Raw genomic sequence first — 23,529 nt, 5'->3', positions numbered from 1 at the left:
CACATAGTATGGTAAAGTATTTTGTTGCTTGTATTTAACTTAATTCTGGTTAGCAGTTATTGTAAATTATTGGTTCTCATATTCGATGAGTGGGTATGATCCTTGGGAAATTTGGGGTATATAAAAGGGATTTATGGAGGTTGACATATATTAGGAATAAGGTCATGGTGTTACTTTTTAAGTCTTTGTTCGAACCCTATTTATGTCCCTTCTATCTTTTTTTTTTTTTTTTTTTTTTTTTTTTTTTTTAGGCAATTGGGGTTAAGTGACTTGCCCAGAGTCACACAGCTAGTAAGTGACAGGTGTTTGGTATGAGGCTGGATTTGGACTCAGGTCCTCCTGACTTCAGGGCCAGTGCTCTATCCACTGTGCCACCTAGCTGCCCCTATCTTACTTTTGTACCTGTAATCTGGGTGGGGGTGATGTGAGGATGGACAGATTAGCTTCTTATGCTGCCCTTGTCCTCTTGCTTCTCAGTTGCTATTTTTCAGTAGCCCTTTGAAGAATCTCTGGGTTTGCCAAGTTTGTCATAGTTCCATAGATTACAAAGAAAAACTCAATGACTTCTCTCTTTGTGCTTATTGGATAACAATATCATATGAGCTAGCTAACACTAATAGGAAGTGATAGTGGATTTCCTGAAAGTCTAGGACTAACCTAAGCTTTATCTGAAGTTGCAACGTTTTATTCCTCCAGGGCTTTGATTCTGATGATCATTTGCCCTTGTATGATTTTTATCCCTACAGTAAATCCTTCCCTCCTAGGTACAATATGTTTGTCTGATCTTTTTTCTTTCCTTGAAAAATTCTATCTTGTAGCATATTGAACAGTAGAGTGGTATAGTGAAATGATTATTGGGGCTGGGAGATAGAGGACCAATGTTTGAGTTATACCTCTGCCACACTTAGCTGTGTGATCTTAGGCAAATGACTTAAACTCTCTGAATCTTAATTTCCTGTTTTTAAAATGAATAATTTGGACTTGGATGATCTCTAAGGTAATTTTCAGTTATATTTTCTATGATTCTAAATATTTGTGTATATACCTCATTTTTCTGCAAAATTATAAACCACTCAAGTTCAGTGACTTATTTTAGTAATCTGTGTAACCCCAGTGCCTCCTATGTAGGTACCACATAATAAATAAATTTTGATGGAATCATTGGTGACCCACCTTTGTGACTGATGGAGTTTTTCATGTAGGCACAAATTTCAAGTAGATATCCACTGTAAATTGGATATTGAGTTTTTGTTTCATGAAATGAAGCTATTTTGCATTAGCCTTGTTTTCTTCTACATAGTCCTAACCAAGTCCTGAACTTGTTTCAGGATGGTTCATGAACACATGGAGTTGAGTCTGAGTTTTTGAGGGTTATGTCAGCAGAGTACATAAGATGTATCCAGAGCTTGTACTCTGCTGACATAGCCTTCAAAAACTCAGGTGTGGTTCTGGCAAAAGACCAAACCAAATCTGCTTCCTGACAACGAGCTTGACTCAGTATGAAAAGGGTCATCACCAGTAGGATGGCCACTTGGGTGATGAATTCTTGGGCTAAGCAGTCCATGAAACAAAGAAAAAACACAAAATGTCCCTCATCTTTGTGCCATTCCCCATTTGCATTGATTGTGGCAGTTATGGAAAAGGGGCAGAGGATTCCCAGAATCACATAGTTTTCAGTTTGTACTTAGCCATGGGTATTCTAAATATGAGATCCTTATTCAGTGACCAAGTAGATAGAAGTGTATGGTAGGATTCAAAGACAGCATTGGATCAAATAGAATAAAGATCAAATTTAAAAGCTTACACTTGGGTTAAAAAAATCAACTTTGTAATATACAGTTGGGGAGCATGGCTAGACGTTTATTTGGAAAAAAGATCTAGGAAGGGACAGCTAGGTGGCACAATGGATAGAGCAGTGGCCCTGAAGTCAGTTCAAATTTGGCTTCAGACCAAACACTTGGCACTTAATAGCTGTGTGACCCTGGGCAAGTCACTTAACCCCAATTGCCTGAAAGAAAAAAAGAGATCTAGGAATTTCAGCGGAAAACAAGCTCAATTTGAGTCAACAGTGTGCTATGACAACCAAGCTATCTAAAACCATCATAGGCCATATTATGAAAGGTATAGCTTTAAAATTAAAAGAAAAAATTTTTTTCACTTAACAAATTTACTTCATCTTCCAGTCCTCTTGAAAAAGAAAGAAAAACAAAACAAACATGTCTAACAAACATGCATGTCAAGAAAAAACATTCCCACAATGTCAGTGTCCAAAAATGTATATCTCAATCTAAGTTCATCAACTCTCTATCAGGAGATGGATAGCAATTTTTATCATGAGTCCTTTGAAATTGTGGTTGGTCATTAAATTGATCAGAGTTCTTAATTAAGCCTTTTGAAATTGCCTGTCTTCACAGTATTATTGTATATATGGTTCTTTCTGCTCACTTTACTTTGTATTATTTTGTATAAGTTCCTGTTTCTCTGAAACCATTCCCACCACCATTTCTTACAGCACAGTAGTTTTACATTCATTTACCATAATTTCTGCAGTCATTTCCCAGTTGATGAGTTGCCTCCTTCAGTTCTTTGCCATCACAAAAAGAACTACTAAAATATTTTTATACATACAGGACATTTTCCTCTTTATTTGATCTCTTTTGATTACAGGCCTAGTAATGGTATTGCTGCATCAAAGAGTATGCACAGTTTATTAACATTTTGAGCATAGTTCCAAATTGCTTTCTAGAATGTCTGGACTAGTTCACTTCTCTTCCAACAGTGTGTTCATGTTCATGTACATGTACATGTTTTCCCACATCTCCAGTATTTGTCATTTTCCTTTTTTTGTTCAACTTCAAGAAAGGTATAGCATTGAGGATTAAAGTAATATGGTAGTTCTGTTGTACTTTGCTCTGGTCAGACCATATCTGAAGTATGTGTTCTGTTCTGGATACCACATTTTAGGAAGAACATGGAGAATGTCCAGAAGAGGGCAAGCAGTATGGTAAAGGTCTGAATTCATGCCATCTGAGGATTGTTTGAAGGCAGGGGGGATGTTTAGCCTTGATAGTGAAGATTTAGAGGGAATAACCTGATAGTTATCTCCAAGTGTTTGAAAGGCTGTCTGTCACATGGAAGAGGCAGGATGGGAAACTACTGGTTTTACCCATGTGGTAGTCATTTCTGAATTAGCTCTCTTTGTACAGTCAGACCATCATTTTGAGCAAAGATTAACATCAGGGTGTAAATCACTTGTCACAATGTAGACTAAAAGAGCTTAGTAAATCTCATTCAAGCAAAGCTGCCAAATGGAGAGAGATGACAGATGAGAGAAATGCCAGTTTTGAATAGAAACTTGTATATAAAGTCTTAATGTTAAATTAGGAGTAATGACAGCCTCAAAAAATAGTGAGTAGTGTAACAGAAGTCAAGTTTACAGAACCCAGTTAAACTAGATTATGTTGAGTATCTAAAATTGAAATTGGAAGGAAAAAAAGTCTGTCAAGATTACTCTAACAATCTTTTTTCCATCATTAATAGTGGAAGGAGTAATCATTTGGACTCTAGCATTATGGACCCCAATGTGTTGCATGAGGATGCAATGTATAGAGTGTTAAATATTTTTTGTAGAGCAAACTGAAGTCTTAAAGACTACTACAACAAATTGTTTTCCCATGCCTGTTAACATCATACAAAATTCCTTGAAATATGTAACAAGAGAAATAAGTTCATTCGATCCTCTAATAATAATTGAGTGAGGCCATTAGTTAGAGACTTGTGCTTGGCAAAGGTATTTGCCCTATCAATATGTTTAGCACAGAGTCAAAAATGGAAGAAGGTAAATTCTAACAAGATGCTCCTGTTTTTGGATGGCAGTATGCTAATTTCATCAAACCCAAAAAACTGCAAAAAACTGATCTTTTTTTTTCTTTTAGGCAATTGGGGTTAAGTGACTTGCCCAGGGTTACACAGCTATTAAGTGTCAAGTGTTTGGTCTGAAGCCAGAAAACCCCAAAAACTGATCAATAATCTCTCAGAAGAATTTACCCTAATGCCATAAAAACCAGATGGTTAAAGAATGCCTCTTAGAGGGTTTTAGCTTCATGGAATTAGAATTAGATGAGACCTAAGAAACCATCTAGTCCAACCCCCTCATTTTATAGATGAGGAAACTGAGACCCTGAAAGCTTAAGTGACTTGCGTAGGGTCATGCAGAAGGAATCAGAAGCCGTATTTGAAATCTGGTCCTTTTATTTCTAAACCAGTGATCTTTCTGCTGTACTGTGCTGGATGGACAGCTTATGGAGTTGGTCCTTCATGGAATCATAGGTTTAGAGCTGAAAGAGACCTTGGAGTTCATCAAGTTCAGCCCCTCAATTTATAGATAAAGCAGTTGAGGCTGCAAGAGGTTGTGACTTGCCCAAAATCAGTGCATTTATTAAGCACCTACTATGTATCAGGCAGTGTTACAAAAAAGAAATGTAGAAACAGTCTTTGCTGTCAAGGAACTTGAAATCTCACGGGGGAGACAACGTAAACAGCTACATACAAACAGGATATATACAGGATACATTGAAGTTAATCTCTGGGGGAAGGCACTACCATTAAGGGAGATCTAGAAAGGCTTGCAAAAGGAAGCGTTTTAGTTGAGACTTGAAGGATGTCAGGGAAACCAGGAGTTAGATGAGGGAGAGAATGCCAGGCATAGGGGACACCCTGTGCAAATGCTTGAAATTAGGAGGTGGAGTGTCTTGTTAAGGAATAGCAATGAGGCCAATGTCACTGGTCACATAAACTAGCAAGTGACAGAACCATTATTTAAACTCAAGTCTTGAATATAAATCCATTGCCTTATGTACTATACCATATTACCTCACCATTTATATTTTGGATATGTACTTCAGATTAACAATTAAAAAAAAAAAGGCTGAATTGCCTTTGGGAAATTGTACAGTGCTTTTAATGATCTCAATTTTCTTTCTTTCTTTTTTTTTTTAAAGGCAAATCTGTTTTACACTAATATTCCTCACATGATGCTATAAAATTCTGCATCATATCCTTCAGTTTCTGAAGAATTACATATGTGGGTTACCCAAAGGACAGTAGAAGGGCACATTGTCAAGTGTGAGTAGGCTGAAACATTACCTGCAGAAAATTGCACAAGAGAAGTGCCAAGGATATCATTAGAGAAATGTATCACCAGAAAAGAAGTATGGAGGAATTATTGTTGGGTAGCCTGCATTCTACATTAGTATCCATGAAATGCAAGAGCTCTATGCTCTGGAATTTAGAGGAAGGTCCTTAGTTGGTTGTTTGGCCTGTCTGTGAATGATTTACTGGATATTTTGCTAGTGAACAAATAAGCAATTGGGAATTCCTGAATTGAGAACTTGGGAAAGAATCAAGCACATATGGATAGGGTGTGATGATCTGTTCCATTGTAGGGAGCACCACATTGATGAAATTGTGAGGCAGTCTTATTTGAGGTAATCTTATTTTTCATCTCTGATTGGTATTATAAGTGCTTCTCATCTTGTGACTCAGTAAAAAGACTATTAACACCAACAATATTAAGAGAATTTTTAAAGTGATTATTTGTGATGACGTTATCAAGAAAGCAAGAATAAGAACTGCCAGATCTTGAGTTTTTAAATTAATAACTATTTGGAGAATGCGGTTTTGTTCCTCTTTCAGGTATAATCCTTTAAGCAATAGAAAAATGTTCATCATTTTGAATGTACTTTAGATTTTAACTCCAGCAACTGGAGTATTTTTGTGTATGCCAATAACATCTCTAACTTTCAAAATGAGAAGCAGCATGATAGAGTGCAGAGGTGTTAGACTGGGCCAAATCAGATTAAAATGCTATTGGGAATTGTTTAACAAAAACAAAAAATAATAGGGGGCGGCTAGGTGGCACAGTGGATAGAGCTCTGGCCCTGGAGTCAGGAGGACCTGAGTTCAAATGCGTCCTCAGACACTTGACAACATACTAGCAGTGTGACCCTGGGCAAGTCACTTAACCCCATTGCCTAACCTCCCTCCCCCCCAAAAAAGTAATACAACATAGAAGATGTTTGTGGTTTTCTGTCTTAGCACAGATCTGGTTCTGTTTGATTTTCACCCCACTGACTTAGTGGATGGAGGCTGGCCTTGGAGTCAGAAAGTTGGGTTCAGGTTTTGAATTTGACACGTACTGGCTATGTGACCATGGACAAATGCTTTAAACTCTCTGTTCCAAGAGCTTTAAACTCTATTCCAAGATAATCTATAAGTTATATTTGAGTTGCTGATCTGCATTGGTAGAGGGAATTTCCATGCTACTGTTTCCCTGTACCAGTGAAATCATTGGTCTTGAGCAAAGCAAAAGCATAAACCTGTTACACAATACCAGACACTATTCACAAGTGTTCTTGCCATTTGATACTTCAATTATAGGATCGTATGGACATGAATGAAGAATTGGGAGTAACTTAATTTGTCATCTTGTCCAGCCCCCTCATTTTACAGATGAGATGACTGAAGCATAGGGAGGTTAAGCGACTTGTGCCAGCTCACACGTGTGGAATTTGAGCCCTAGTTCATCCATAAAATGGGCATAACGGCGTTTAGGATTGTTGTGAGGATTAAATGAGATAATGTTTTAAGTGTTTTGCAAAACTTAAAAGAGTTGTTTAAGTGTTGTTATTATTAATAGTAATAATAATAATATTAATTTAGTGTTTCTCTTACTCCAGAGACAATGCTTTTTCCACTGAAACATCTTTCTCTTGGAATCTCTTGATTCCAGAACTCAAAACCAACCTACTTAATAAATTTATTCACCCTGAGTTGAATAAAGTCTTTCGTTTACTTATTTCATGTAATCATAAGATTTAGATCTGGAAGGAAACTTGAAGATTAACTTGGACCTTGGAGGCCAATATTTTATTTTACAGATGAGTAAACTGAGGCCCAGAAGGGCAAAAATGTCTGCCAGAGGTCAAACAGTTAAGTCATACTAAATAGTACTTACATTTCACCAGAGGAAATACTGAAGCTGTTGGAAAATCTTTCTTAAAAAACTTTTTTTTTGCCTTTTTGGTGAGGCAATAGGGGTTAAGTGAATTGCCCAAGGTCACACAGCTATTGTCATGTACCTGAGGTCATTTTTGAACTCAGGTCCTCCTGACTCCAAGGCCAGAGCTTATCCACTGCACCACCTAGATGCCCCAGTTGGAAAACTTTGATTAACAAATTTTGTGTTTATTTTATAGCAACTGTTTGGTGAAAAGTTTATTTTGTTGTAAAATGTTTTTTTTCTTACTAGAATAGCCTTGAGATAATCCTGTTTGTTTTTGTTTTTTGTTTTAGTTCCTATGGGATAGTAATCATGCAGCATCCTACAGGAATCCTTTATGTAGAACATTTCACAAAATTTACTTATGTGTTTATTTTAACTCTTACTATTTATTTGATATAAAAGGTTTTAAATATCAACAGCTACCATGTGTCTTGTCTAGAGCACCTAGACATAGACAAGTAAGCGTTTGTCATCCTTTGTGGTAGTCTTGTGTCTATATGATGGTGATATATTTGGTATTAGACTACATTAAGATTAGTGGAAATCATTAGCACCAAAAAAAGGTATTCTTTTCTCTGCTTTGTAATGTTTCTGGGTTCAGTTTCTGTTTCTCTGCATTGCAGTATTTCACTAATAAGTTTCCCTTCAGGGGTGTGTGTGTGTGTGTGTGTAGAAAAGAAGTAAATTATATTCATGCAAATTCACTTCTCAATTTATTTAAAAACAGTTAAATGGAAGTAAATTATATTTATTTCTCCTTTTATCTGTTTGGGAATGCTACTACTTGTCTTTAGGGTTATGATTTTATTATCTTGACTGTATCTTAAAGAGTATTCCCAATGGAATTTATTTGTGAAGATATTCTTAAGATAATCAGACTACTTTCCATTTACTGAGACAACTTGTAAGTTTTTAAATTTTGTATGTCGTCTTCTATATGACAGGAATGTTACTCTGATTTCTGTTTTCCTTTTTTAAATATCTAGGGTTAAAATACAGTGTGACCAACAGTATTAAGTGAGTGGTGTCAGCTGATATTTTAGCTATTCCATAATGCAATTATGGCGATTTTTGTAATAATATTTTTAAAAAATTGTATTTATACAAAACTACTGACCTGCTGTCTGTTTTTGTTCAACGTGTTATTTTTCTATTGTAATCTACATTTAGTAAAGATGGTGTTAAGGATGAGTAAAAAAACCCAATGATTATAAGTTTTTCCTTGTATAAAGCTGTACAGGTATCTAATCAATGACCTTATTAGTTATCTTATGATGATATAATTGACCCATACAACAATTCCAATTCTTGGTTGTCCAAAAATGAAAACAATAGTATAGATCAGAAAGGGCAAATTCATTCCCCAACTTGAACTTGCTAAATCAGATTAAAATTTAATTGGGAAATATTTAGCAAAATAAATAAAAATATAATACAATATGGAAAATTTTAATTTGTGATTTTCTAATAAATATCCCCTTCTTCCATTTTTCTTTTTTTTAAAATAAGTTTGTAGTGAAGACTTCTGTTCTTACATCATCATAGTTATCCCAACTGTTTCTCTCCCAATCCTTTCCAGAGAACCATCCTGTATAACAATTTTTTTAGTGGAAAAAATCAGCATAACTGATAGATGCATTGAAAAAAATCTGAAAACCTGTGCAATATGTAATACCTGTGGATCTGCCATGTCCACAGAGGAGTGGTCATACCTTTTCATTCAAATCCTGCTTGATCTTTGTAATTTTGTTACATTTACATTTGAATTTTGGGTGTTTTGTTTCCCCTCTCCACTTTTCCTATTTAAGTTTGGCACCACTGGTGCAGGTAATCCAAAATAGAGGATGTTAAAAAAATAATTTAAATGGAAAAAAAAATGTTTCCAACTCAGGTGTATTTGACTATAATGGTCTGAAATTTTGCTTCAAATGACCTAATAAAGATAACCTGTGAGTACCCCAACTTTGAATAAACTGTCCTTTTGAAATAAAGGCAAGTTTTGCTTCAAAAAGAAGTGAAGATAACTCCTCTGCAGTTTTTTTTCCTTAATAGTATTTTTTTTCCAATTACATATATAGTTTTCAACATTCATTTTTGTAAAATTTTGAGTTCCAAATTTTTCTCCCTCCCTCCTTCCTTACCCCTCTCCCCAAGACAGCAAGCAATCTGATATAGTTTATACATGTACAGTCATGTTAAACATATTTTCACATTAGTCATGTTGTGAAAGAAGAATCTGAACAAAAGGGAAAAACCTGAGAAAGAAAAAAAATGACAATAGTATGCTTCTATCTGCATTCAGACTCCATAGTTCTTTCTCTGGATGTGGTTAGCATTTTCTGTCATGAGTCTTGGAATTGTCTTAGATCATTGTATTGCTGAGAAGAGCTAAGTCTGACATAGTTAATCATTGCATAGTGTTGCTGTTGCTGTTGCTGTGTACAATGTTCTCTTGGTTCTGCTTAATTCACTCAGCATCAGTTCATGTCTGGGTTTTCCTGAAATCTGCCTTCTCACCATTTCTTATGGAATAATAGTATTCCATTACATTCATATGCCACAACTTGTTTAGCCATTTCCCAATTGATGGGCATCCCCTAAGTTTCCAATTCTTTGCCACCACAAAAAGCTTGTGCAGTTTTTTAAAACTGAAAATGGGCAATTTCTTCAAAATAAAAATGGAAAGTTTTTCCTTTCAGTTCTTTTTGTAAGATAGGCAGCTTGTGGAAAAGCTCAGTGGAAGAAATGAGAAAGGCCATAGAAGAGTTGAGAGTAGAGCTTCTGCCTTGTTAGAGTCAAGATTTTTTTTAGGGGGGTGAGCATCTGTGATACTTGATAGATGTTTTTTGACAACCAACCATGTTTACTATAGTTAGTGTCTTTATTCAGTGGTAGAAGTGGTTACTTTTAGTATGGAGGCCATCTCCTGTTTTAGATAACCTTTTGGTATGTCATTAACAAGTGTAGTTACATTTTAGGTTCATGCAGTATCTACTACTTGTTATAGTTGTTTTAACATGACAGTTCTGCCAAGATGTCTTTTTGTAATTGTATGTAGTTATTATCAGGTATAAAATAATCACTATCACATATTATGACAAAATGGTATCTGTTATGTATCTCAGTGTTCTATATTTATATTTGCTGAAGTGAATATTATTATCCATTTCCTAGTACCGTGAACTACGATTGGTTTATATTCTAGTTACTTAATGCATTTCGTTGAGTGAGTGATTTAACTAGTCAAGAAGGCTTACTTTTTTTCAGCAAAAGTACATTTTTACTTTATATTACACATTCACAAAATAATGTCTTTTTCATCTTAAGACACTACACATTTTAAAGCAGTGATTTATTTTGGTATTTGTATAGATTAGATTTGTAGTGTTCAGAAAACGGATTATTTATAAAAGTTTATTGAAGTGTAGGTACTTTTATTAAAGTATCTGAGAAGTGAATAACCTGATATTTTACTATGTTAATTAGAGCTATTTAAACAATTTTTCTTACATTGTGTTAGGGCCACTATCAACTGGAACAGTAGATGTTGATATTTCATTTTATTTTTGCTTTTTGGTGAGGCAATCGAGGTTAAGTGACTTGCTCAGGGTCACATAGCTAGTAAGTGTCAAGTGCCTGAGGCTGGGTTTGAACTCATATCCTTTTGACTCCAAGGCTGGAACTGTTGATATTTTATTGAATTAAATAGTAGCTTTATATATGAGGAATAGTGTTTCCTCAATAACAGATTCAAAAGTGTTTTAACCAAACCTCTCGAAGTTTTATTTTTGTGAAACATAATTTCAATTAGGTTTAACACAAGAACTGTAAACTGGGTAATGTATTTAGCTTGTCTATTTTTTTCTCCCACTTATAGAAGAGGAAAAGAAAGATAAACTTGTGGGTTTTTTAAAAATCTCAATTTAAAGAAAATTATTCCAAAATGAAAGAACATGTACCTACGTTAAAAAAAAAAAAACTACTGCTATTAAAAATTGATATTGTTACTTCAGCACACTGAAGAATCTAGATATTTAAGTAACTTCCACTAGGGTAACTTTTTTCAAAATGTTGGTCAGGAAAAAAAGTTAGGTTCCTAGTATGTTCCACACTCATCCACATGTCTTGAATGATTCAGTCCCTAGCCCTAAAAATAGAATCACAGAATCTCAGCATTGGAAGATATGTCACAGGCCGTTTAATCCAACCTGTACCTGAACATGAATCCCTTTTACTAAGTCTACCTCATGAAAGGTCATTGACCTTTTTCTTGATGATCTCCATTGAGAACCTACTACATCCTAAAGCACGAGTTTCTAAACCTGGGGTCCAGGGACAGATTTCAGGGGGTCTGTAAACTTGATGGGAAAAAGTGTATGATTATTTTCACTAACCTCTGTAGCATTCCCTTCTGTTACGAATGTAGGCAGCAAATATTCTGAGGAGACCACCAGAGTGCCACCATGGTCCATGACATCACAAGGGTTGAGAACTTTTAAGTTCATAGTTTTAAGGCATCCTATTTCACCTTTAGATAGCTATGTTAGGACATTTTTCCTTATATCAAATCTTAATTTGCCTTTTTTACAACTTCTGTACATTGTTTCTAATTATTTCCTCTTAAGCAGAGCATATTGAATCCTTCATGATGATCCTTTAGATATTTTAAAGGCTTATCTCCCCAACTTGGCTCTTCTTTGGGATAGTTATTCCCAGAATGGACTTGAGATCTGTCCTGATTGCCCTACTTTAGATATTCTGCAATTTATAAATGCCCTTTACAAAATACAGCACCTAGAATTGAGTGTTGTCTGACCAAGCAGAGAGCAGAGTAGTACTCTAGCTCCTTTTTTACTACACTGATTCTTTTAATTCAGTTTAGGATTGCATGAGCTCTTTTTTATTTTCTGGTTGCCATATCATTGTTGAAGTTGTAGTCTGCTAAGCCCCTCGATCTTTTTGTATCATCTAGCCATACCTTCCCCATTTTATATTTCTCAAATTTGATTTTTTAAAATCAAGTTTTTTGAGATTAAGAAACTTCTCAACTTTGAGTTTATCCTTCTTAAGTATCAGCTTGCTTGATTTGACTCGGTGTTCTAGCTCAGGGGTTGACAAATGATAGTTCACAGGCCACATATAGCCTGCCTCCTATCTTTGTACTTACCCATGAGCCAATGAGCTAAGAATAGTTTTGTATTTTATTTTTTGAATCTTTTTAAAAATAGTATTATATTCCCCCCTCCCCAATTACATGTCAAGACAATTTTTAGCATTCATTTTTATAAGATTTTGAGTTCCAAATTTTTCTCGCTCCCCCTTCTGAAAATGGTAGTGATTTTGAGATAGGTTATAGATGTACTATCATGTAAAGTATATTTTCTTAGTCACAATTGTGAAAGAAGGAACAGATCAAAAGGAAAAAAAAAGCACAAAAAATAAAGTAAGTGAAAAAAGTATGCTTTCCATCTGCATTCAGAATCCATCAGTTTGTTATCTGGGCATGGTTAGTATTTGCATTCCTGAGTCCTTTGTACTTGTCTTGGATCTTTGCATAGCTGAGAAAAGCTGACTAATTCATAGTTGATCTTCACACAGTGTTGCTGATACTATGTATACACAGAGTAAAGGTAAGGGGCTGGAGCAGAATCTGTTATGCTTCAACTGAAGTAAAAAAAACCTCAGGGGTAGCAATCCTTATCTCAGACAAAGTAAAAGCAAAAATAGACCTAATTAAGAGAGATGAGGAGAAGGAATCCACATCTTGTTAAAAGGTACCATAGACAGTGAGGCAATATCAATACTAAACATGTATGCACCAAGTTGTATAGTATCCAGTGTCTTAAAGAAGTTCAGTAAGTTATAGGAAGAAATAAATAGCAATACTATACTAGTGGTGGACCTCAACTGTCCCCTCTCACAACTTGGTAAATCCAACTGAAAAATAAATAAGAAAGAAACCAAAGTGATAAATAGAATATTAGAAAAGTTATATTTGAGAGATCTTTGGAAAAAAACTGAATGGGAACAGAAAGCAATACATCTTTTACTCAGCAGCACATGGCACCTATATGAAAATTAACCATGTAGTAGGGCATAAACCCCTCAAAATCAAATGTAGAAAGGCAGAAATATTAAATGTATTCTTTTTGGTTCATAATGCAATAAAAATTACACTCAACAAAGGGCTATGGAAAGATAGACTAAAAATTAATTGGAAATAATAATCTAATCCTAAAGAGTAAGTGGTTCAAAGAATAAATCGTAGAAACAGGCAATTTCAATAAAGAGAATGACAACAATGAGACAACATACTAAAATTTATGGGATGTAGCCAAAGCAGTACTTAGGGAAAAATTTATTTCTCTAAATTCTTATATCAACAAAACAGAAAAAGAACAGATCAATGAATTGGGCATGCAACTAAAAAAAACTAGAAAGAGCAAATTAAAAATCCCTAATTGAGCATCAAATTGGAAGTCCTGAAAATTAAAGGCAAGATTAATAAGATTAAAAGTAAAAAAGAAGCTTTTGAGCTAATAAATCTAGGAACTGGTTTTATGAAAAAACCAATAAGATAGATAAGCCATTGGTTAGTTTGATTAAAGAAGAAAACCAAATATCCAGTATCAAAAATGAAAAGGGTGAAATCACCACCAATGAGGAAGAAATTAAAGCCATCATTAGGAAATATTTTGCCCAATGATAATGACAATAAATCTGATAATCTGAGTGAAATAGATGAATATTTCTGGAAATGTAAATTACTCAGGTTAACAGATCAGGAAATAAAATGCCTAAATAACCCCATCTTAGAAAAAGAAATTGTACGAGCCAGTAATGAACTCCCTGAGAAAAAATCCCCAGTCAGAAGGGTTCGCAAGTGAGTTCCACCAGACACTTAAAGAACAACTAATTCCAATACTGTATAAACTATTCGGAAAAATAGGTGAACAAGGGATCCTACCAAACACATTTTATGACACAAATATGGTACTGATACCTAAACTGGGAAGAGCTAAAATGGAAAGAAAATTATAGACCAATTTTCCTAATGACTATTGATACAGAAATTTTGAACAAAATACTAGCAAGGTGATTACAGCAATGTATCACAGGGATTATATACTATGACCAGGTGGGAATTAGGAATACAGGGTTGGTTCAATATTAGGAAGACTATCAACATAATTCACCATATTAATAACAAAACCAACAGAAATCATGATTATCGTAATAGGTACTGAAAAAACTTTTGACAAAATACAGCACCCATTCCTATTAAAAACAGTAGAGAGCATAGAAATAAAGGGAGCATTCTTTAAAATAACTAGTATCTCTCTAAAACCATCAGCAAGCATTAATTGTAATCAGGATAAGCTAGAAGCCTTCCCAGTAAGATCAGGGGTAGAGCAAGGATGCCTATTATCACCACTGTCATTCAGTATAGTACTAGAAATGTTAGCTTTAGCAATAAGAAAAGAAAAAGAAATGGGAGGATTTAGAATAGGCAGTGAGGAAACAAAACTGCCGTTCTTTGCGGATGTTATGAGGGTATACTTAGAGAACCCTAGAGCATCAACTGAAAAACTACTTGAAATAATTAACAACTTTAGCAAAATTGCAGGATATAAGATAAACCCACCTAAATCATCAGAACTTCTTTTTATGACCAACAAAGTCCAGCAGCTAGAGATAGAGGAAATTCCATTTAAAAAAACTGTCATATAAAATACTTGGGAGTCTACCTGCCAAGACAAACCCAGGAACTATATGAACATAATTACAAAACACTTTTCATACAAATAAAGTCAGATCTAAACGATTGGAAAAATATCAGTTGCTCGTGGGTAGGCCAAGGCAGTCTAATAAAAATGGCAATTCTGTCTAAACTAATTTGCTCATTTAGTGCCATACCATTCAAACTACCAAAAAATAGTTAGAGCTGGGAAAAATAATATGAAAATTCATCTTGGAGAACAAGAGATCAAGAATATTAAGGAGATTAATGAAAAAAAAATGCAAAGGAAGTTGGCCTACCAATACCAGATCTCAAACTATATTTTAGCAGTAACCATCAAAACTATATGTTACTGGCCAAGAAATAGGGTGGTGAATCAGTGGACAGGTTTAGGTACACATGACATAGTCAACGACCGTAGTAACCTAGTGTTTGATAAACCCAGAGACCATAGCCTTTGGGATGAGAACTCACTATTTGACAAAAATTGCTGGGAAAACTGGAAAACAATAGGACAAAAACTAGGTAAAGACCAACATATCACACCATACACCAAAATAAGGTTATGATGGGTGCATGATTAAGCCATAAAAGGGCGATACCAAAAGTAAACCAGAAGAGCAAGGAATAGTCTACCTGTCAGATCTATAGAGAAGGGAAGAATTCATGACTGAGATAGCATCATGAAATGGAAAGTAGATAATTTTGATTTTATTAAAATTAAAAGCTTTGTATGAACAAAATCAAGATTAGAAGGAAAGCAGAAAGCTGGGAAACCATATTTACAGCAAGTATCTCTGATAAATGCTTCATTTTTCAAATATACAGAGAACTAAATCAAATTTATAAGAATACAAGCCATTCCCCAATTGATAAGTGGTCAAAGGATATGAACAGTCAGTTTTCAGATGAATAAATCAAAGCTATCTATAGGCATATGAAGAAGTGCTCTATCTAAGTCAGTGCTTCTTAAACTGTGGGTTGGCAATAGTAAAAGGTTTCTAAATGAGCAGTTACCAAAAATGACCAAACTTGGAATGAATCCTAGGTGTTCTGTGTTGCATGGAGCAACTTCACTGCAGCCTTGGTTCTGAACACAAAGCATGTGTACTTTGCACTGTGCATGCCCTCAGGACATTCAATGCAACCCCTCCCCAGTGGAAAAAGTTTAAGAAGCCTTGCTCTAAATTGCTTTTGATTAGAGAATTACAAATTAAAACAACTCTGAGGTGCCACCTCTCACCTATCAGATTGGGTAATATGACAAAAAAGGAAAATGATAAATGTTAGAGAGGTTGTGGGAAAATTGGGACATTAATGCACTGTCGGAATTGTGAACCAATCCAGCCATTCTGGAGAGCAGTTTGCCCTATGCTCAAAGGGCAGCCAAACTGCATACCCTTTGATTCAGCAGTAGCACTGCTAGATCTGTATCCCAAAGAGACTATAAAAAAAGGGAAAAAACTACATGTGCAAAAATATTTATAGCAGCTCTTTTCATGGTGACAAAATACTGGAAATTGTGGGGATGGCTAACAATTGGGGAATGACTGAACAGGATATGATATATGAATGTAATGGAATACTGTTGTGCAATAAGAAGTGATAGATTTCAGAAAAACCTGGAAAGACTTGTGTGAACTGATGCAAAGTGAAATGAGCAGAACCAGGAAAACATTGTACACAGTTTTATATTTTAAAATAAAATTTTATTAGAACAATTGCAACAGAGATTTTATGTGGTGCTTTCATCACTTTGCACTGCTGCTCTTTGCATTATGAGTTGCCATGATGGAGTTATAACTTAGTAACATTTCAAATGCTCTGCATATCACTGTACCAGGATATTTCTTTTTTCTTACTTTTTTAAGAAGAGAAAAAAAAAGTTTAGTTAGCTATTACTGAAGACTTGATAATGTTTCTTAATGAATTCAACCTAAAAAAATCACAAGGCCAAACATACTTATATGTGAAACTTAGACTGCAGTAGATTTGGCAGTAACGTCACAAGTGATGTTGAACAACACTTCCCATTCTGTCAAAAGTTAAAACAAGCAAGTTCTCCATTCCCACACAAATTTATGTATCTGATGATACATTTTCTGAGCTGAGACCATAGTTACAGCAGTGTTTTTCAGACCGGTATGCAAGTACAAAAAATTTCTGTTTTTAAAAATTCATTTAACTATGCAATTTAGGAGCTTCTACCTATCCTCCCATTGGAAATGATTAATCTGCAATGTAATGACATGCCAAGAAGCAAATATCAAGAGAAGAATTAAATAGAATTCTGTGAATGCCTTCTGAACAGTGAAATGCACCATTAAAATCATGTATTTATGCATTGATGTTGATATTAGGCTGTACTTTTAATTTTCAGAGATGGTATGTGTAAAACCACATTACAGAATAGCATTAACAGATAAACATTTTTTGATGATAAGTAATACTAACTTTGAACTTCAATTAAGCAAAATGTTACCTTAATAAAAAATTCTATTTTTCTTATTACATCTTTATTACAAAAAAATTGTACTTAACTATTCTATTCTTATGTTTTGAATTTTGTCAATAAAAATGTGTAAATTTGCTTTCTTTCTTGTTATATACTTGATTTTGCCTCTTGGCCTATAAGGCCTAAAATATTTGCTGTCTAGCTTTTTACAGAAAAAGTTTGTTGATGCCTGTTTTAGCCTGTTAAGATTTTTAAAATCCTGATTGTCACCCACTGTATTAAGTATTCTTTCCGGATTTGTGTTGTCTGTAAATTTGATAAGCATGCTACATATATACTTCACCAAATCATTCTTGGAATGATTCTTTGGAAACTTTGCAAGGGCTTTAGCTTGTGCTGGAGATTTCTGCCTCAGTGAAAACCCTGTATCCAGGAGTGGATTGGCTATAAGAGAAACTATGGACCTTTACCTGCCCTGTGGAAGAGGAAAGGAATATTATTCTGCTATTCTTTCAAGGCTAAACACTGACATGTTCAAAATCAAATTCATCATTTTTCCTAAACTCATTTTGTAATGTTTTTGTCCAGGACATCATTATCCTTCTAATCATTTAGATGTGTAACCCAAATCATCCAGAATTCTTATGCTTCCTCTTGCTACTATTTGCATTTGCTAAGTCTTCTCCATTCTTTGTGCAACTGCTATCCCATTCATTTGTTTCTCTCCACTCAACTGCTATTACCCTCATCAAATCAAGTCCTCATCAATTTTTTCCTGTTGCTTAATTGGTCCCTTTGTATTCACTTCGTTATGTCATTTATCTTCCACTGAGCTACCAAAATAATAGTCCTTGTAGCCTTTCTCCACCCAGAAAGCTTCAGTAACTGTTTCCTCTGGGATAAAATATAAATTCCTTTGGTATCTATATTCACAATCTGGCTTTAACCTGTTTTGCCCGACTTCTTTCCTCACACTATACTTGTTATTCCCTTTACAGGGAACAGAATCTTCCACCTCTGTATCTTTAAAATTTCTAAAAAAATTAAAAATTTTTTACAACCAACAAAAATTGGCTTTTCCTTTCACTCTCACTGAGGAAGAAAGAAAAATGAAAACTTTGTTTCAAACGTGTATTGTCAAATAAAATAAATTCTCACATTAGCAAGGTCCAAAAAAAAGTTTCAGTTTGCCTTCTAAGCCCATCACCTCCCTTAGGAGGTGGGTCTCCTGCATTGATCAGAGTTCCTAAGTCTTTCAAAGTTGTCTTCACAGTTTTGGCCTTACTGCATAAATTGTACTCCTAGTTCTGTTCAAGACTTCCTAGATTTCTCTGAAACCATTTCTTTATCATTTCTTATGGCATACCAGTATTCCCTCATACTCATATACCATATCTTTTTCAGCCATTCCTCAATAGATGGGCACCCCATTAGTTTCCATTTCTTTGCCATGACAAAAAGAACTCCTATACATATTTTTGTACATGTGTTTTCTTTTACACTTTTTTTGATCTTTTGGGTATAGACCTCTTATTGGTATTTCTGGATCAAAGGGTATGCATGATTTACATTACTTTTTGGGCCTAATTCCAAATTGCTTTCCAGAAGGTCTTGGCTAGTTCTCTTCTCTACTAATATTGCATTTATTTACCTGTTTTCCCATACTTGCTCCAACGTTTGCCATTTTTCTTTATCAACTTTGCCAATCTGATGGTTTTGAGGTTGAACCTTAGACTTGTTTTAATCTGTTTCTCTAATTACTAGCAATTTTGAGTATTTTCTTTTTTTTTTTTTAGGCAGTTGAGGTTAAGTGACTTGCCCAGGGTCACACAGCTAGTAAATGTATAGTGTTTGGTCTGAGGTCGGATTTGAACTCAGGTCCTCCCGACTTAAGGGCTGGTGCTCTATCCACTGCGCCACCTAGCTGCCTCTAGAATATTTTTTTCATATGGCTTATGGTTAGCCTGAATTTCTTCCTCTGAAAACTGCCTGTTTCATATCCTGACTGTTTATCAATTGAGGAATGGCTCTTATTCTTACAAATTTGAATGAGTGCTACATATAGATCTTAGAAATGATATCTGAGAGATGCTGCAGATATTTTCCCCCCATTTTCCTGCTTCTCTTCTAATTTTAGTTACTTTGGTTTTATTTGCGCATTCAGAGTCATGACTGTTAATTGTGTATTTCCCTCCATCCTAGTCTTACAGTTTTCCTTCTCTTTGTTTCCTGCTCCCCTCTTTTTAAAGAATAGGGTGGTGAATGAGGAAGGATGAGTTTAATATCATTTAGTGAAATCTGCTTTTGTTTCCTCGTGCCTCCTTCTCTTTCCCTCACTTAGACCCAAATCATAGGTTCTTAACCTTTTTGCTTTTTGGTGAGGCAATCTGGGTTAAGTACTTGCCCAGGGTCACACAGCTAGTAAGTGTCAAGTGTCTGAGGTCAGATTTGAACTCAGGTCTTCCTGATCCCAAGGCCACAACTCTATCCACCAGCACCACCTAACTGCTCCCACTTATCCTTTCTTTTAAACATCTTTGAGAATCCACCCTTTTTAATTTGTTTAGAACTAATAATCCCTTCCTTAATCTCCCCTCTCCCATTTCCCTTTTTATCCTTTTTCTCTTTGTTCCCCTGTTGAATGAATTGTATTTATGTACCCAAGTCTGTTTGTATTCTTCTCTTTTAATTTTTTCTTTTCTTAAAAAATATTTATTTTTTGTTTTCAACATTTACTTTTATAAGATTTTGAGTTCTAAATTTTCCCTCTCTCCCCCCCCAGATGGCATGCAGTCAGATACAGGCTACACATGTACAGTCATATTAAATATATTTCCACATTAGTCATGTTGTGAAAGAAGAATCAGAACAAAAGAAAAAACCATGAGAAAGAAAAAACAAAAAAAAGAGAAAATAGTATGCTTCAATCTGTATTCAGATTCCATAGTTCTTTCTCTGGATATGGATAGCATTTTCCATACTGAGTCTTTTGGAATTATTTTAGATCATTGCTGTCTTAGATCATTGCATTGCTGAGAAGAGCCAAGTATGTCCAAGTTATTTATTGCATATTCTTCCTTTTTGAAAAAAAAAAAAAAGGTTTTTATTTTTTTTAACCAGTTCAAAAGAGAGTGAGGTTCAAGTGCCTGCTGGGTGTTCACTAGTTTGTATAGTCTTCTACTTAGTCACTCTGATTATGTGAGATAATTTTCCCCATCTTTCTTCTCCCTTCCTCTCCCTTTTATCTTATAATTTTTCATTCTTCTCTTAAGATCATCTAGACATAACAGAAACACTTCCAGGCCCTCCCTCTCATTAGATTTTCTCAGTTGACCTTTGATAACAGTAGAATCCTGAGGGGACACATTATCTATCCATATTAGAATATATGCATTTTATTCTTGTCCCTGATAATTGTTCCCTGATGTTTACTTTTTTGTGTTTCTCTTGACTCCTGTGTTTGTATTTCACAATTTCTATAGAGCTCTGATCTTTTTGTCAGGAATGCCTGGAAGTCCTCTATTTCATTCAAGGTCCATTTATTCCCTTGTAGCATTATACTCAGGTTTTTGTTTCGTTGTTTTTTTTTCTTTTTGGCAAATTATTCTTGGTTGTAAGCCTATTTTTTTTGCTTTTTGGAATATCATGTTCTGAGTTCTCTGTTCCTTTATAGCAGTAGCTGCAAAATTGTGTGTGATTCTGACTGGCTCCTTGCTTCTTTCTTCCTGGCTGCATGGAAATGTGCAGAATTTTTCTTTGACCTGTAAGCTCTGGATTTTGGGCATAATGTTCCTGGGGTTTTTCATTTTGGGGTTTCAGGAGGTGATTACTTTTATTTCTGCTTTGCCTTTTACCGCTTTAATTCCTGAATTTCCTTACATTAGAATATTTTCTTAATATTCTAATGTACCCTGACTCCTGCCCCCCTTTAAAAAAGAAACACCATGTATGTTTTTTTGGGGGGGGTATAAGGCATATCCATCCAGAGTTGTATTTCAGTAATGGATTTCATCCCACCTAATCCCTTTGACACTTGTGTGATTAAATTTGTTTATTTGCCTTAGGCTTTCAAATTATGCATTTGTGTAGATATCTAGAGTTTTATGCTTGGTCCCTTAAATTTTGTTTTCTGAAAATATCTACAGTGTCTTCCTTTCAAGATTCTACATATTTTGGATAATGCTCCAGGTCACCCTCCTCATCTGGGTAATTTTAATGAAAATGTAAAAGTGGTCCACCTTCTCTCTAACACTACTTAATTGTTACAACCTATACAGCTTTGGATGCATTGGCATTGCGAGAAGTCCTACAGTGTTTACCATGCAGTGCAGAATATTGCTAGGGTATGGGAAGATGTAACAGAAACATGTGTGAAGAGAATTTGGAAAAAGTTCATTCCAGTTTTCATCGGTTTGACAAGGATTAAATGTTGGAAGAAGTGAGTAACAAGATTATAAAATTAGCACAAGAATTGGAACTAGAAGTAGATGAGAATGATGTGAAGGAGTTGATTGAGTCTCTTGGAGAACTGTTGATTGAATATCTGATTGAACTGTAACTGTAAAGATTGCAGAAGAAGAAAGGGAAGCTTTGGAACTGAGATTGACAGAAGCATTTTATCATTTGAGTGAATTTTTTTCTTGTATTGAAAGGTTGAATCCAAATACTTCAAGATTTTTAAAAGTTCAAAGAGTGTTTGAAGATAATATTGCTTGCTGTACTTAGATATATGAGAGGAAAAAGAGAGCCACTGTTTAAACATCTCTCAAAAGCTTCATAAACAAAGTTGTACAGCCAGCCATCAATGATAAAGGCTAGGTACTGTGGATGGGGAAAGGATAACATACTGTACACCTCCATCAACTTTACTGTATGGTACTGTGCATGCTTTATCATTATCTTTACCTTTCATTTCATAATTCTGTTTATCATGGTACAGTATTTAATATGTTTGCGTTTTAGTACAATATATGATTTGTGTAAAGGTATTATTTTGTGCATGCCTTTGTTATATAGGCTAAGTGGGTGGGTAAGGGCAAATTCGAATTAGTAAAAATTGCTTTCTGTGTGTGTGTGTTAAATAAGAAATCATTAACAGAAGGAAGGCGCTGGATTTAAGAGGAGTTGGGGAAGGCTTCCTATAGGGATTTTAGATGGACTTAAAGGAAGTCAGGGAAGTCAGTAGCAGAGTGGAGGAGGGAGAGTGTTCCAGGTATGGGGGACATCCAGAGAAAATGCCCAGAGCTGAGAAATGGAGTGGCTTGTTCTGAAACAATCAGGAGGGCAATGTCATTGGATTAAAGAGTATGTGTTTGGAGAGGAGTAAAGTGTAAGAAGACTGGAACAGTAGGAGGGGGCTAAGTTATAAAGGGTTTTGATTTTTTTTTGGAGGAGGGCTGGGCAGTGAGATTAAGGGACTTGCCCAGGATCACACAGGTAGTAGCTGGTAAGTATCTGAGGCCGAATCTGACTCCAAGGCCGGTGCTCTATCCACTGTGCCGCCTACCTGCTCCTATAAAGGGTTTTGAAAGCAGAACTGATCATATTGCATTTATTCCTGGTGATGATAGGAAGCCACTAGATTTTATTGAGTAGGAAAGAGGTGACATGACTGGACTTGGCATTTTAGGAAAATCACTCAAGCTGCTGAATGGAGGGTGGTTTGGAGTGGGGAGAGACTTGAGGCAGGCTGACTCACCAGCAGGCTATTGCAATAATCAGGGCATGAGCTGATAAGGCCTGTCCTAGTTTGGTGAGTTAGAGGAGAGAGGTGGGTACATCAAAGAGATCTTTCAAAGGTGAAATCACAGGCTTGGTCAACAGAGGGTTTGAGAGATTTTGAGGAATGCAGGATGAGGACTGAGGGACTGGGAGGATGGTGTTGTCTTATGCAGTAATAGGGAAAATGCTGGTGGAGGGGGTGGGGAAAGGGTGTTTTGATAATGAAATACCATAGCGATTTCCTCCTTTAACTTGTTAATTTCTGAGTGAACCAGAAACTCTTATTTAATTTTGTCAATCTAGCATTGAGCATGGAGGAAAAACAATTCTATATATCGCTTTGGTTCGTTTATGTATTTTTTTCCTAGTTCTTTGTGTATGTATACCTCCTTTGTTTAAGGTATACCTTCTTACTAGAGTGCATGTGCTATGTGGGACTGGGCTTAGCTATTAATAGTTAGCTATTAATAATGTTCTACACATAGTTGATGCTTAATAAATATTTGTTGACTTTAATTAAGTTTTATTTAACAAAAATCATGGTTGACT

General features: G+C 35.3%; 1 protein-coding gene across 2 annotated transcripts in view; it reads left to right on the top strand.

Moving 5' to 3' along the window:
* Positions 1 to 23,529, top strand: part of LOC114031930 (ubiquitin-conjugating enzyme E2 variant 2) — a 47,730-nt gene that overhangs the window by 4,636 nt on the left and 19,565 nt on the right. The window lies entirely within an intron of this gene.

The sequence above is a fragment of the Vombatus ursinus genome, unplaced genomic scaffold (assembly GCF_900497805.2).
Source record: "Vombatus ursinus unplaced genomic scaffold, bare-nosed wombat genome assembly UNPS02015255.1, whole genome shotgun sequence".
NCBI classification, from domain to species: Eukaryota; Metazoa; Chordata; class Mammalia; order Diprotodontia; family Vombatidae; genus Vombatus; species Vombatus ursinus.
This window is presented reverse-complemented; position numbering and strand designations above follow the sequence as displayed.